Source organism: Pseudophryne corroboree, chromosome 8, assembly GCF_028390025.1.
Source record: "Pseudophryne corroboree isolate aPseCor3 chromosome 8, aPseCor3.hap2, whole genome shotgun sequence".
NCBI classification, from domain to species: Eukaryota; Metazoa; Chordata; class Amphibia; order Anura; family Myobatrachidae; genus Pseudophryne; species Pseudophryne corroboree.
In genome coordinates this window covers 375,495,044-375,510,391 of record NC_086451.1, presented here as the reverse complement: position 1 = coordinate 375,510,391, position 15,348 = coordinate 375,495,044, and the positions used below count along the sequence as shown (strand labels likewise).

The 15,348-nt window shown below is 45.2% G+C and overlaps 1 long non-coding RNA gene across 2 annotated transcripts in view; it reads right to left on the bottom strand.

Moving 5' to 3' along the window:
* Positions 1-15,348, bottom strand: part of LOC134947825 (uncharacterized) — a 64,279-nt gene that overhangs the window by 14,052 nt on the left and 34,879 nt on the right. The gene's annotated exons all lie outside the window — the stretch shown is intronic.

Here is a 15,348-nt window from a genome sequence, read left to right as displayed (position 1 = left end):
CTACTGGGAGTGAATCTTAGCTTCTTAAAATTGCGAACGAAAGATTCGCAATATTGCGATTACACATCTCGTAGCAGTTTCAGAGTAGCTTCAGACTTACTCGGCATCTGCGATCAGTTCAGTGCTTATCGTTCCTGGTTTGACGTCACAAACACACCCAGCGTTCGCCCAGACACTCCTCCGTTTCTCCAGCCACTCCCGCGTTTTTTCCGGAAACTGTAGCGTTTTTTCCTACACGCCCATAAAACGGCCTGTTTCCGCCCAGTAACACCCATTTCCTGTCAATCACACTACGATCGCCTGAGCGAAGAAAAAGCCGTGAGTAAAAATCCACACTTCATAGCAAATTTACTTGGCGCAGTCGCAGTGCGGACATTGCGCATGCGCACTAAGCGGAAAAACGCTGCGATGCAAAGAAATTTTCCGAGCGAACGACTCGGAATGACCTCCTATGTGCGGCACTGCCGCCGAACCAAGACACAGCGACCAAGACAAGCGGCCAAACCGCAGTATGCAAACTCGTTGCTACTCCGGGAATACAACTAAGGATTGCGGCCAAGCTACATAATGCGACACTGTCGCAAACAAGAAACAAAAGCAGTGCGGAAGCCTCCACAGAAACAACACAACTGAAAGAGAGATAGAAGATGTGACTTTCTGTCACCACATGTGGCAGAGCTGCTAACTCACGGTACCACGAGCAGGGTATCTAAGGACTGCCAGGATTCTGAGGTGTTCTGGAAACAGGCGAGTCCCACTGGAACCAGATCTCAAGACGAGCTGGACACAAACCTCCTGACTGGAAGCAGAGAACAGGAACACCAGGAATCTCTACTGGAACAAGAGACTAACCAGAGGCTGGCAGACAGGATCACAGGAAGCTGACAGTTTCTCACTGAATGCAGGAACTCAGGTGATGAGTAATGAACTCCGGATTCTATCAGGACAGGGTACACAGGATTCCAACTGGATACCACAAGGAATATAATAGCACCAATATCACAAATACAAGATTCCAGCATCGGACAGGGCATGGACACAGATACAAACTGGACATGAAGCTGTCACCGGCTTCAAGTGCAGGGCAGGTTGGGTAATAAAGGAAACACGCCCCAATCAGGATGGCTGGAAGCCAGACACAAAGTAATGGCCTAATTAAGCTGATAGGTGAGACAGCACAGGCCAAATATCAGAAACAGATTGCAGTTACACAGACTCGCCACATAATGACCTAATTATCTGACTGGTGAGGCTGCACAGGAAACAGGCTGCAGTTACACAGACTCACCAAGGGTGAACCCAAAAAGTACTATAAACAAGTACATGATAAACCCTGGCATGCAAACAGAAATATAACATAGAATACATGAACAGAATGAAAACAGGAATGAGCCACTGCAGCGGATCATAACAGTACCCCTCCTCCCCCTGAGGTGTGTTAAAGGACCCCATTTTCCAGGTTTTCCAAAACAAGGGATACATTAACAAAAACATGACATGTTGGTACAAACAGACAATGGCAAGAAGACAGAAACAAGCTGTGGCAACAGCTTGTAACAGTGCCCCCGCCTTGACAGTGGCCACTGGACACAGCAAGAAAAGAAAAATCTCCTTTTTTTCATAAACAAACAAAGCAAGAGTCAACAATTATTTATTTTTATTCTTTTTACATGGCTCTAGAGGTCTGACCAAAGTAATTCCCCAAACATTGTCTGAACTGACAGTACCTTCTAGCAAGGCTGGGTTCAATCCCGAGATTGGTTTTCTAACCTTGGGGACTGAAATTTCAGAAGAAGTACTGCAGGCAGAAGGAAAGAAAGCACTTCCTAATGTCGAGAACATGGCCTGAGGATTTTGGGGCTGGTTTTGCAGACAGCGAAAGATTCTCAGCATGTGAAACAGATGACTCCGAGAAATCTGAAGGGTGTTCTCTGGGACCAAATTCCTTTACGACTGCCTGATAAAATGCTGAAAGATTCTGAAGCATGGGATCCTCTGCCTTCATGAGTCTACAAACCCATTCCAAAGGCCTCCCCTTCAAGGAGTAGATGAGAAGTAAAACAATGTTAGCTGAAGTAACCCCTAAGGAAGGTCTTGATTTCATAATAGTGACAAAATTATTAATTACAGCAAGAAATTGGGTTGTTTCCATAAAAAACCAAAGATGTTGAGATATCATCCAAAGAGTCAGGATCCGCTTCATTCCTATAAGACTGGCTGGAGTGCATTGCTGGGACAAAGTCACTACAGACCTTACTAGAGGCTGTGAATTTCTGAATCCCATCAGGGGCTCTGGCTTTTGGGACCCCCTCTGGGGGAGTGGCCTTTGGGACCCTCTCTGGGGCAGTGGCCTTTGGGACCCCCTCTGGGGCAGTGGCCTTTGGGGACCCCCTCTGGGGCAGTGGCCTTTGGGACCCCCTCTGGGGCAGTGGCCTTTGGAAACCCCTCTGGGGCAGTGGCCTTCGAGTCTCTTCCTGGGGTATGCACCTCAGACCCTCTTGCTGAGACCAGATCATCAGACTCCTTTACTGGGACCAGCTCATCAGATTCCCTTGCTGGAACTGGCTTGTCAGACTCCCTTGCTCAGATCAGCTCATCAGGCTCCCTTGCTGGGACCGGCTCATCAGACTCCCTCACAGAGACCGGAACATCTGACTTTCTCACAGACACTGGAACATCAGACTCTCCTACAGAGACCGGAACATCAGACTCTCTCAGAGAGACTGGAACATCGGACTCTCTCCCTGAGTCTATGGTTATCAAGACCCCTTTAGGGATCATGACCTTCGCGACTTCTTCTGGGGTTATGGCCTCTGAGACCCCTACTGGGGCTGTCACACTCAAGACCCTTCTTGGGGTAACGACTTCCGAGACCCCCACTGGGGCTAAGCCACTTGAGACCCCTTCTGGCAATATGGCCTCTGATACCTCCTCTGGGGTTGTGCTTCTTGAGTCCCCTCCAGGGAAAATGGCTTCTAGAACCCTGTACATAAAGGTGAGTAGCTTGAATTGGAGACTGTGGGCATTGGGGAGAGGTAGGAGAGGAAAATTAGTCTGAATGTAGTGTTCATGGTGCACTATAGAGGCAATGAGTGAACGGCAATGAGAAGTATGTTACACTAGTTGTGATAATGAGTGAGTGGACCAGGCTCATAATTTCCACTTGGCCCATCTAGCCTGCCCCCTTTTTACCATATTTTTACCTCAAACCTTATTTAATCCTTAATTCTTGGTAAGGATATTCTTATATCTATCCCATGCATGTGTTAGGCGCCGGGGTCCGCAATGTCCGCGCGGCCCGGCGCCTAGCAACTAGGGACGCTGTGCGCGTTCAGCCGCCGGCTTCCTAGCAACGCTAGACGCCGGGCGCGCTGAGCCGCACGGACCCTAGCAACGGGGACGCCACGGGCGGACCGCGTTTCCCGTTGCAGGGTCTAGTTACACACGCACACACACTTGTCTTCTGGCCGTGCAGCAAGGCAGCTGCACGGCATTAATACCAATCAGGCTCTGAACAGCTGTGCTTCTCACAGACGCCGGTAATAGCTTCCTGCATGCTGCTTTGGTTTGCTGAGAGTCTTTTCCAGTCCTGCAGTATCCGGTCATTCCTGTCCTCAGAAGTCCTGTATCCGGGAGTTGTCATCTCATCCCAGGAAGTCGTTGGGTCCCCAGTAGTCCTGACTGATCACCTTTGAATATCGAGTGGTGTTTTGTGAGTTGCGGCTCTGCCATGTGTTGCGGCTCAGCCGCTTTATCTTTACATATTTTGTCTTTGGAGCATTTGCGGAGGGTTCCGCTTCCACATGTCCTCTCTGGAACTCGGCGGTGCCGGGTAGGAGAAGTGGACAAGTGGATATTTTGGTTGTCCTTTTCCCTGGCGGTTTTTCCGCACATATTCTAGTTTTTATTAGCTTGTAGCCCCTGGCCTGGTTGTTTAGTCAGAGGGCCCCTTGTTATCACCCTGTCTCGGATTTCCCTTTGTCTCTCATTAAGACCTGGGGGGGCATCGGAGTTGGGCAGATGTAATCCGCCCTTCAAACGCGGCTGCCATGGGCTCAAGCAACCATAGTCTCGCAGGGGATTTCTGACAACACGGGCGAGACAACGGAGTTAGGGCACAAGGGGCTATTTTCCATTCCCGCTCCCTTCCCCAGCATTACGTTCCAGTGCTCCGGTCCTCGCAATAAGATCTCCCCAGACCAGAGTGCTGGAATCATAACATTATTACCGGCCATATCAAAAATTAAAATTAAACAGGGCTTTAATTTTTTCCTCTCATTCAGTTTTTGTTAAAATTTTTGGCCTCATGAATCCAACAGGTTTAGGGCCAAACCCTGGCCAGCTCTTAGTCAATCAGATTCAAGAACTTACTCAGATGGTTCAGGATATTTCTCTTCGGGTGAGGTCGCAGGAAGATCTTTTGCGAGCCTCCCCAAGGGGAGTCCCTGAACCAAAGATGCATTTGCCTGACCGTTTTTCTGGTGATAGAAAAGAATCTTTTAATTTTAAAGAATCCTGTAAACTTTATTTTCGTTTAAGACCTACTTCCTCTGGTACTGAATCTCAGCGGGTTGGGATTATTATTTCTTTACTCCAGGGGGATCCTCAGACCTGGGCATTCGGTTTAAGAGCAGAGGATCCTGCGTTGTTGTCAGTAGACGCTTTCTTTAAATCTTTAGGGCTTTTGTATGATGACCCAGATAGAGAGGAGTCCGCTGAAAGGCTGCTGCGCGCTCTCAAACAAGGTAGAAATCCTGCAGAGGTTTATTGTACTGAGTTTCGCCGTTGGTCGAACGACTGTGGCTGGAATGACCCAGCCCTGCGCAGTCAGTTTCGCCTCGGCTTATCAGAGTCTATTAAAGACAGTCTCCTCCAGTACCCTGCTCCTGAGACTCTCGATAAACTCATGGAGCTTTCTATTAAGATTGATCGTCATCGTCTCAGAGAGCGGAGAGCTGAAAGAGGAACATCTGTAAGGTCAAATCCTTGTGTTTATTCCATTCCAGAAGACGTCGAGGAGCCCATGCAGATGGGTCTCTCCCGGCTGTCTCCTGAGGAAAGGACCAGAAGGCAAAATTCCGGTCTTTGTTTGTACTGTGGTGGTAAGGGACATTTTGCTCGTAACTGTCCGAACAAGTCGGGAAACGCTTTGACCATGTGAATTGTGAGGGGGTTCACCTAGGTCTGCAGCTTATCTCCTCGAATAACTCTCTTTTAGTCCCAGTTAAGGTTTCCTTTGACAGCCTCAGTTCTTTGGTGTCGGCTTTTGTTGACAGTGGAGCTGCAGGAAACTTTATGGATTTAACTTGGGCAAAGGCCTTAGGCATTCCACAGTTACCATTGGATATGTGTGTCACCATGCATGGCTTAGATGGGAGTCCGCTTTCCAATGGGGTTATTACCCACCGTACACCTCCCGTAGTACTTACAGTAGGAGCCTTACGTTCCGAAAATATCGAATTCTATCTAACACATTGCCCAGCATTTCCAGTTGTTCTGGGTCACCCTTGGCTGGCCTTTCATAATCCCACCATTGATTGGCGGTCCGGGGAGATTTCCCAATGGGGTGCATTTTGTGCTAAGGAGTGTATTTCGTTTCCAGTCAGAGTCGCAGCTATCATTTCAGAACTCATTCCTGGGGAATACCAGGAGTTTGCTGATGTATTCTCCAAAGGCAATGCGGACATTCTGCCTCCCCATCGGCCTTATGATTGTGCTATTGAGCTAGTTCCTGGTGCCGCATTGCCAAAGGGGAGATTATATGCATTGTCCGGGCCAGAAACTTCGGCTATGAATGACTATGTTCAGGAGAGCTTACAGAAAGGATTTATTAGACCAAAAAAATCCCCTTTAAGTGCTGGGTTTTATTTTGTGGAGAAGAAGGATGGCTCGCTTAGACCATGCATAGATTTTAGAGCCCTGAATAAGATCTCAGTTAAAAACACCTATCCTTTGCCGTTGATTTCTGTACTCTTTGATCAGTTACGTTCTGCTGTGATTTTTTCTAAAATTGACCTGAGAGGAGCTTACAACCTCATCCGAATTAAATCTGGAGATGAGTGGAAGACAGCTTTCAGTACTCAGTCGGGTCACTACGAATACCTGGTGATGCCGTTCGGCCTGTCTAATGCTCCAGCAGTTTTTCAAGACCTCATAAATGATGTGCTCCGTGACTTCTCAGGGAAATTCGTGGTCGTTTATTTAGACGACATCTTGATTTATTCTGAATCGATGGAACAACATATCACCCAGGTGCGTCTGGTTCTTCAAAAGTTACGTGAGAATCATTTATATGCCAAGCTGGAGAAGTGTGAATTTCACGTCACGGAAGTATCTTTTTTAGGGTACATAATTTCCCCTCAGGGATTTTCGATGGAACCTAAGAAGCTCCAGGCCATCCTTAATTGGGCGCAACCCACCAATTTAAAAGCAATTCAGCGCTTTTTAGGGTTTGCGAATTATTATAGGACGTTCATTCATTCTTTTTCTGGCCTGGTTGCTCCCATTGTAGCTCTGACAAAGAAAGGAGCGGATCCTACCAACTGGTCGCATGAAGCTGAGTTATCCTTCCAGGCCCTGAAACAAGCCTTTGTCTCAGCTCCAGTCCTAAAACATCCTAATCCGGAATTGCCCTTTGTTGTGGAGGTTGATGCCTCAGAAGTTGGAGTGGGGGCCGTCCTTTCTCAAAAGGATCCGGAGTCTCTGGAGTTACATCCTTGTGCCTTTATGTCCAGGAAATTCTCCTCCGCTGAATCCAATTATGACGTTGGTAATTGGGAGTTACTGGCGGTAAAGTGGGCTTTTGAGGAGTGGAGGCATTGGCTGGAAGGAGCAAAGCATACTATTTCGGTATTGACTGACCATAAGAACCTGCAATACATCGAATCAGCTAAACGGCTTAATGCCCGGCAGGCACGTTGGGCATTATTTTTTACTCGTTTCAAATTTATAATCACTTTCAGGCCTGGTTCCAAGAATACTAAAGCTGTCACGTAGCTTTCTTCCGGTTCACAATAACAATCCTGTTGTTACCCCAATACTTGCATCTTCGGTCATCCGGGCAGGCCTCACACAGGATTTATTTACCCAGTTAAACCAGCTTCAACATCAAGCTCCTAGATTTACTCCTGCTGGTCGTCTTTACGTTCCTGAATTTTTGAGAGCTACTGTTTTAACTGAATTCCATGACAACAAAGTTTCAGGGCATCCGGGAATCACTAAAACATTGGAGTTAGTCTCTCGCTCAGTATGGTGGCCTAGTATTTCTAAAGACGTTAGGGAATTTGTTTATTCATGTCAGGTTTGTGCACAGCATAAGGTTCCCCGTTCCTTGCCTATAGGGCAACTTATGCCCTTAAGTGTCCCTCTCAGGCCATGGTCTCATATTTCCATGGATTTTGTGGTTGACCTTCCCCTTTCAGCTGGATTCCGAGTCATATGGGTGGTAGTGGACCGTTTTAGTAAAATGGCTCATTTTATTGCTCTTCCCCGATTGCCTTCTGCTCAAGGGTTGGCAGTTTTGTTCCTCCGCCATGTGTTCAGGCTTCATGGGTTGCCCACTGATATTGTTTCTGATCGGGGTCCACAATTCGTCGCACAATTCTGGAAATGTTTTTGTGCTTCATTAAAGATGAAACTGTCGTTAACATCCGGTTACCACCCACAATCCAACGGGCAAACTGAACGAGTTAACCAGTCATTGAAACAATATCTGCGCTTGTATTCAGCCAAACTCCAGAATGATTGGTCCGAGTTTCTTCCTTTGGCTGAATTTGCTTACAATAATTCTTGTCATTCCTCCACTAAAGAGTCTCCTTTCTTTTCAGTTTTTGGTTTTCACCCCAGAGCTAATTCTTTTTTTCATCATTCTCCAGTCTCCTCGCTGGCATTGACCTCCCATCTCAGAGCAATTTGGAAAAAAGTGCACCTTGCTCTCAGAAAAGCGGCCTTTCGAGAGAATAAATTTTCTGACAGGCTCCGACGTCCTTGCACTTTTAAGGTGGGAGATAAGGTGTGGTTGTCAACTCGCAACATCAGGCTTCGACAATCCTCGGCTAGACTGGGACCCAAATTTATTGGACCATTTCTTATTATTAAAAGAGTCAACCCAGTTGCATTTCGGCTACGTTTACCAAGATCTCTCAAGATTGGAAATATGTTTCACTGTTCCCTGTTGAAACAATACGTTTCTTCCAGTAGATTTCCTCGGAGGATCTCTCAGGGTAGATCTCCAGTGGATGTACAGGGACAACAGGAGTTCTTGGTAGAGAAAGTTCTTGATTCCAAATTGTCCCGGGGTCGGCTTTATTTTTTAGTTCACTGGAAAGGCTATGGTCCGGAGGAAAGGTCTTGGGTCCTAGATAAGGATCTTCATGCCCCTAGGCTCAAGAGGGCATTTTTTCGGGAATTTCCTCAGAAATCTGGCTTTAGGGGTTCCTTGACCACCTCCTCAAGGGGGGGGGGTCCTGTTAGGCGCCGGGGTCCGCAATGTCCTCGCGGCCCGGCGCCTAGCAACTAGGGACGCCGTGCACATTCAGCCGCCAGCTTCCTAGCAACGCTAGACGCCGGGCGCGCTGAGCCGCACGGACCCTAGCAACGGGGACGCCACGGGCGGACCGCGTTTCCCGTTGCAGGGTCTAGTTACACACGCACACACACTTGTCTTCTGGCCGTGCAGCAAGGCAGCTGCACGGCATTAATACCAATCAGGCTCTGAACAGCTGATTGGAGGACTCCCTGCTAAATACCTTCTCAGTGCTTCTCACAGACGCCGGTAATAGCTTCCTGCATGCTGCTTTGGTTTGCTGAGAGTCTGTTCCAGTCCTGCTGTATCCGGTCATTCCTGTCCTAAGAAGTCCTGTATCCGGGAGTTGTCATCTCATCCCAGGAAGTAGTTGGGTCCCCAGTAGTCCTGACTGATCACCTTTGAATATCGAGTGGTGTTTCGTGAGTTGCGGCTCTGCCGTGTGTTGCGGCTCAGCCGCTTAATCTTTACATATTTTGTCTTTGGAGCATTTGCGGAGGGTTCCGCTTCCACAAGTCCTCTCTGGAACTCGGCGGTGCCGGGTAGGAGAAGTGGACAAGTGGATATTTTGGTTGTCCTTTTCCCTGGCGGTTTTTCCGCACATATTCTAGTTTTTATTAGCTTGTAGCCCCTGGCCTGGTTGTTTAGTCAGAGGGCCCCTTGTTATCACCCTGTCTCGGATTTCCCTTTGTCTCTCATTAAGACCTGGGGGGGCATCGGAGTTGGGCAGACGTAATCCGCCCTTCAAACGCGGCTGCCATGGGCTCAAGCAACCATAGTCTCGCAGGGGATTTCTGACAGCACGGGCAAGACAACGGAGTTAGGGCGCCAGGGGCTATTTTCCATTCCCGCTCCCTTCGCCAGCATTACGTTCCAGTGCTCCGGTCCTCGCAATAAGATCTCCCCAGACCAGAGTGCTGGAATCATAACAGCATGTTTAAAGTGCTCTACTTTCTTAGCTCTACCACATCTGATGGGAGGCTATTCCACTTGTCCACTACCCTTTCTGTGAAGTAATTTTTCCTCAAATTTCCCCTGAATTTTCCTACCTCTAGTTTCAGTGCATGTCCTTGTGTTCTAATACTTTTTTTTTTCATTTGAAGAATGTTTCCCTCCTGGACTTTGTTAAAACCTTTTGTATATTTGAAAATTTCTATCATGTCCTCCCTTTCCCTTCCCTGCTCCAAATTATACATATTGAGATTTTTTAGTCTTTCTAAATAAATATTGTGATGAAGGCCATGCGCATTTTAGTTGCCCTACTTTGTACAGTCTCTAATGTATTAATAGCCTTATGAAATATATAGTAAAAAAAAAGAGCCAGCACTTCCAATTTCAATTTAAAAAAAGTTTATATATATATATATATATATATATATATATAAACATCATTCAAATTCATTGGGATTCAGGACTGATTGAGCATGAGGACACCCATTTTTGACCACCTTGGCATTTATACCCTATTGTTGCTGATCATTTGCTCTGATTTTTCTAATTGTTTGCACTTTATTGATTTTTGATCATGATGGTTTTATATATATAAACCTTTTTTGCATTGAAATTGGAGGTGCTGACTCTTTTTTTACTATATATTGCAATGTGATTTTTATGTGCCTGGCACTCCTATGATGGATTGTATTATGCGTGCAGCTGGTTCTTTTGTAAATATCCTTATGAAGATATGGCCTCCAGACTTGAACAAAGTATTCTAGATGAGGCCGTATCAATGACCTATACAGTGGCATTATTACTTCTTTCTTTCTGCTGCAACCAAGCATCCAACTAGACTTCCTTATTGCTTTGTTACATTGCTTACCTGCCTTTAAGTCACCTGAAATAGTGACTCCTAGATCCCTTTCATCATCATTAATTTCCAATATAATTCCACTTTTCAGTTGTACAATCCACAATATTTCCAAATGTATCAGGGATATTTATTTTCTTTTTTTTTTTTTTCGAATTAATATTTGGTATCAGTTATCCCTCACTAATTTAGTTATAAACTACTCTTCTGCTAAACTAATGTGAACTGTAAAAGGTACTAGGCGAGGGTGTCCATTGTCAAAGGGCATATGAAACAGTGCTTTCAAGAAATACTCTTACATGGGGCACAGTATGATACACTTGATACTTTGATACTTTTTTTGTTTTTAGATATCTTTATTGAAGACTACAGAGGTAACAATAGCAATAAAAAAACATGTAAAGGCTGTTGAATACAGATGCACAGACATATTATCCAGAGTAAATATCAAGTGCATTCAAGTCATAGAGAAGAAGGTCTTCGTAGAATAAGAAGATTGGCGTAGAAGAGGAATATAAGTACGTTTACAATGTTCCGTATAATATATATAGACATTGACTTTGCATTCTAATAAATATTATATCGTCAACCATTGTAACCGGTATTTTCATTTTTTTTTTATAATTATTGAGTAATACATAAACAGTGAAAACTATGATGTGGAAAAGGGGGAGTGAATAATAGAAGTCAGGGAAAGATGGGTAAGGGAGGGGGTGAGTAGGGGTAAAGCACCATTTCAAAGAATAAGATCATTAAATGGGATCACACTCAATCTGAGTGTATTCAATGTTACCGTAAAATAACACATTTGTATATAGCATGAAATAAGAGCAAATCCTAATACATGCATATTCATGAGGCATGAGGAACTTCCATGCGTTTCAAAAATCTGACAAATCTGTGTCTGCATTGACAGAGATTTGGTAGAAATATAAGGACCCCACTTTTTAAAGAAGTTGTCCGAGCCTAGTCTGAAATCTTGAGATACACCATATCTATCGTAATACATACTGTATACTTCATTAATTGTATATCAAGTTTCCTAAGAGAAGGAGGATATTTTGACAGCCAAGAGATAAGTATGACCTTCTTTGCCAGCATGACTAAAATTGTAAGGAAAAGAATTAGCCGTCTCTTAGTGTTATCTAATGTCCAAGGATCAAAATTAGCAAACAGCAACATGCTAGGGTCTAAAGACACCTGTAAAGAGAACGAGAAGTTAATAAAATGAACAATTTTATACCAGTATCGTTTTATATGTCTGCAGGTCCAGGTAGTTGTAAAGAAGAGTTGCGGAAAATAACCACGTTTTGGGCAAATACCTGATTCAGCATTGTCAAAATGGCTCCTTTGACCTTGGGAGATATATGCCCTATAAATTACTTTTAAATGAACTTCCTGTAGAATTGAACATTGAACCGTACGCATTACAGTGTGAAAATGTTTAAATAATAAATTATCCTGGGATATTAAAGGAATATCATGAGTCCAGGCTTGCGTGGTTGCTTTCCATATCAGAACGATTGAGGGTTTTATCAACTCCACATAGACTAGCTTTGGTTTGTAGCGTTGAACTTGAAATTTGGACATAATTACCGTTAGGGGATCAGGATTCAAAGTGGGGGGAGTTAATGCATGTAAAGAGAAGATATAATGATATAGCTGAATATATACGACGTAACTGTTTTTAGAAAGACTGTATTGTTGTTGGAGAGTTGAAACTGTATAATCTGCCCTCCTGGATCAAAAACTTGTGCAATATCTTTTATACCCTTAAGCCGCAGATGATGGAAAGCAGTGTTCTCCATTCCCAGAATGAACATGGGGTTTCCCCATAAGGGTAAACAGGCAGACCTATAAGGGCTATGCCCTAATTGGATGTTTACAGACTTCCAGGCATCATAAGAATCTTTGAAGAAAACATTATTATAAAGTGGTTTAAGGATATTCGTTTTAGGGGTATGTAGCAAAGCACCTGGGGAATAAGGGGCAAACAACGCACATTCAGCTTCAGAATTTGTATACGAACTTGACTTAAGCAACCAATCTAAGGCATAACAAATTAACAAAGCACCTGGGTAATAAGGAGCAAACAATGCACATTCAGCTTCAGAATTTGTATACGAACTTGACTCAAGCAACCAATCTAAGGCATAACAAATTAAAATAGCTTGGGAGTATTTGGCCAGGTCAGGGAGGCCCAATCCACCATCTTTCTTTTGCAATCTCAATTTAGCTTGGGAGTGTCTAGGTTTTTTAGTTCTCCAAATAAGCACTGAGCATATCTTTGAAATGTGTGAAATATCTATCATAGATAAACTCACCGGGAGTATTTGCATAAAGTATGTTAATTTTGGAAAAAGTACAGTTTTGATCACCTCCACCCTCCCAAGCAGGGACAAAGGGAGGTCTTTCCGTTTGTCCAAGAACCTCAGAGGAAACAAGGTGAGTTTCCTGTAGGAAAATACGGTCCATATGTAGCATATTTAAATACAGTAGGATCTGTTTTCTTTTTTGGGGGGAGTTAATGCTTCCCACATTCCAACTTTCAACTTTTAGAGCCACTAGAAGCCATGGGCACTTTAAGAATTTGATAGTGTGCGCTGGCTCCTCCCTCTATGCCCCTCCTACCAGACTCAGTCTAGAAAACTGTGCCCGAGGAGACGGATATACTTTGAGAGAAGGATATAAAAGGATAGTGGTGAGATTCCGAACCAGCACACACAAAACAAGAGGAAAGCCATGCTAACCAAACTTGAAACCAGGAACAGCAACAGCTGAACCAAATAAGACTACTTAACCATGTAACAGTGCAAGAAGTACGAAGCACCGGGCGGGCGCCCAGTATCTTCTACGGACTACGAGAAAAGGATTTACTGGTAGGTAATTAAAATCCTATTTTCTCTTATGTCCTAGAGGATACTGGGAATCCATTTAGTACCATGGGGAAGTACCAAAGCTCCCAAACCAAACTGAAGGCCCTCAGAGGCCAAAGTGTCAAACTTGTAAAACTTAGCAAACATGTTCAAACCTCACCAAGTGGCTGCTTGGCAGAGCTGTAAAGCCGATACACCCCGGGCAGCCGCCCAAGAAGAACCCACCGACCTAGTAGAGTGTGCCTGTACAGATTTTGGAACCAGCAATCCTGCCGTGGAATAAGCATGCTGGATAGTGAGCCTGATCCAGCGCACAATGGACTGCTTTGAAGCAGGACACCCAATCTTATTGGGAACATAAAGAACAAACAGCGAGTCCGATTTTCTGTGATGAGCTGTTCGTTTTACATACACTTTCAAAGCCCTCACAACATCCAAAGACTTTGAAGTAGCAGAGGTGTCAGTAACAAACGGAACCACAATAGGTTGGTTGATGTGAAACGCAGACACCACTTTAGATAGAAATTGCTGACGAGTTCTGAGTTCAGCTCTGTCCTTACGGAAAATTAAATAGGGGCTCTTGTGAGACAATGCCCCCAGCTCTGACACACATCTTGCTGAAGCCAAGGCCAACAGTGTGATGGTCTGACACGTAAGATATTTTACGTCTACTTCCTGTAACAGTTCAAACCAGTCTGATTGGAGGAACTGCAGCACCAAATTGAAAACCTAAGGGGCCGTTGGAGGCACAAAGGGAGGTTGGATGTGAAGAACACCTTTCAAGAATGTCTGGACCTCAGGGAGAGAAGCCAATTGTTTCTGGAAGAAAATGGACAAAGCCGACATCTGGACTTTTGTGGAGCCTAGACGTAGGCCCACATCCACACCTGACTGCAGAAAAAGCAGGAAACATCCCAGATGAAATTCCACCACAGAATATTGTCTGCTCTCACACCAAGTGACGTATTTTTTCCAAATACGGTGGTAATATTTAGACATAACCCCCTGCCTGGCTTGGATCATAGTTGGGATGACCTTGTCAGGGATCTCCCTCCTGGCTAGAATCAGCCGTTCAACTTCCATGCCGTTAAACGTAGCCACGGTAAGTCTTGATAGACAAACGGGCCCTGTTGTAGAAGATTCTCGCGAAGAGGCCACAGATCTTCGAGGAGCATCTCCAGAAGGTCCGCATACCAGGCTCTTCTTGGCCAGTCCGGAGCAATGAGTATTGCTTGAACCTTTTCCCTTTTTATACTTTTTAGAAATCTTGGGATCAGAGGAAGTGGAGGAAACAGGTACACCATCTGACAGACCCATGGAGTCATCAAGGCATCTACCGCCACTGTCTGTGGGTCTCTCGACCTGGAACAATACCGGTTGAGCTTCTTGTTGATACGAGAGTCCATCATGTCGATCTGTGGATATCCCCACCGATGTGTCAAGCACTTGAACACCTCCGGGTGAAGGCCCCACTCCCCCGGGTACAGGTCATGTCTGCTGAGGAAGTCTGCTTCCCAGTTGTCTACCTCCGGAATGAAGACCGATGACAATGCCACAGCGTGTTTTTCTGCCCAGAGGAGAATTCTTGACACCTCTGACATTGCTGCTCTGCTTTTCGTTTCGCCCTGTGGCTTTATGTACGTTACCGCCATCGCATTGTCCGACTGGACCTGAATGGCCTGCTCTTTAAGAAGATATGAGGCCTGCATAAGGGCATTGTATATACTGTAGCCCTGAGTTCCAGAATGTTGATTGGAAGGACGACTTCCTGACTTGACCATCTTCCCTGAAATTGCACCCCCTAGGTGACTGCTCTCCAACCTCTGAAGCTTGCGTCTGTGGTTAGCAGAATCCAATTCTGAATCCAGAACCACTGACCCTTGATTAGGTGAGAAGTCTGAAGCCACCATAGTAGAGAAATCCTGGCTTTTGGCAACAGATGGATCCTCTGGTGCATGTGAAGATGCGATCCGGACCATTTGTCTAACAGATCGAGCTGAAAGGGTCTTGCATGAAACCTTCTGTACTGAAGTGCCTCGTGAGAGGCTACCATTTTCCCCAGAAGGTGAATGCATAGCTGCACCGATATCCGGGTTGGCTTCAGGACATCCTGAACCATCGACTGGATTACCAATGCCTTT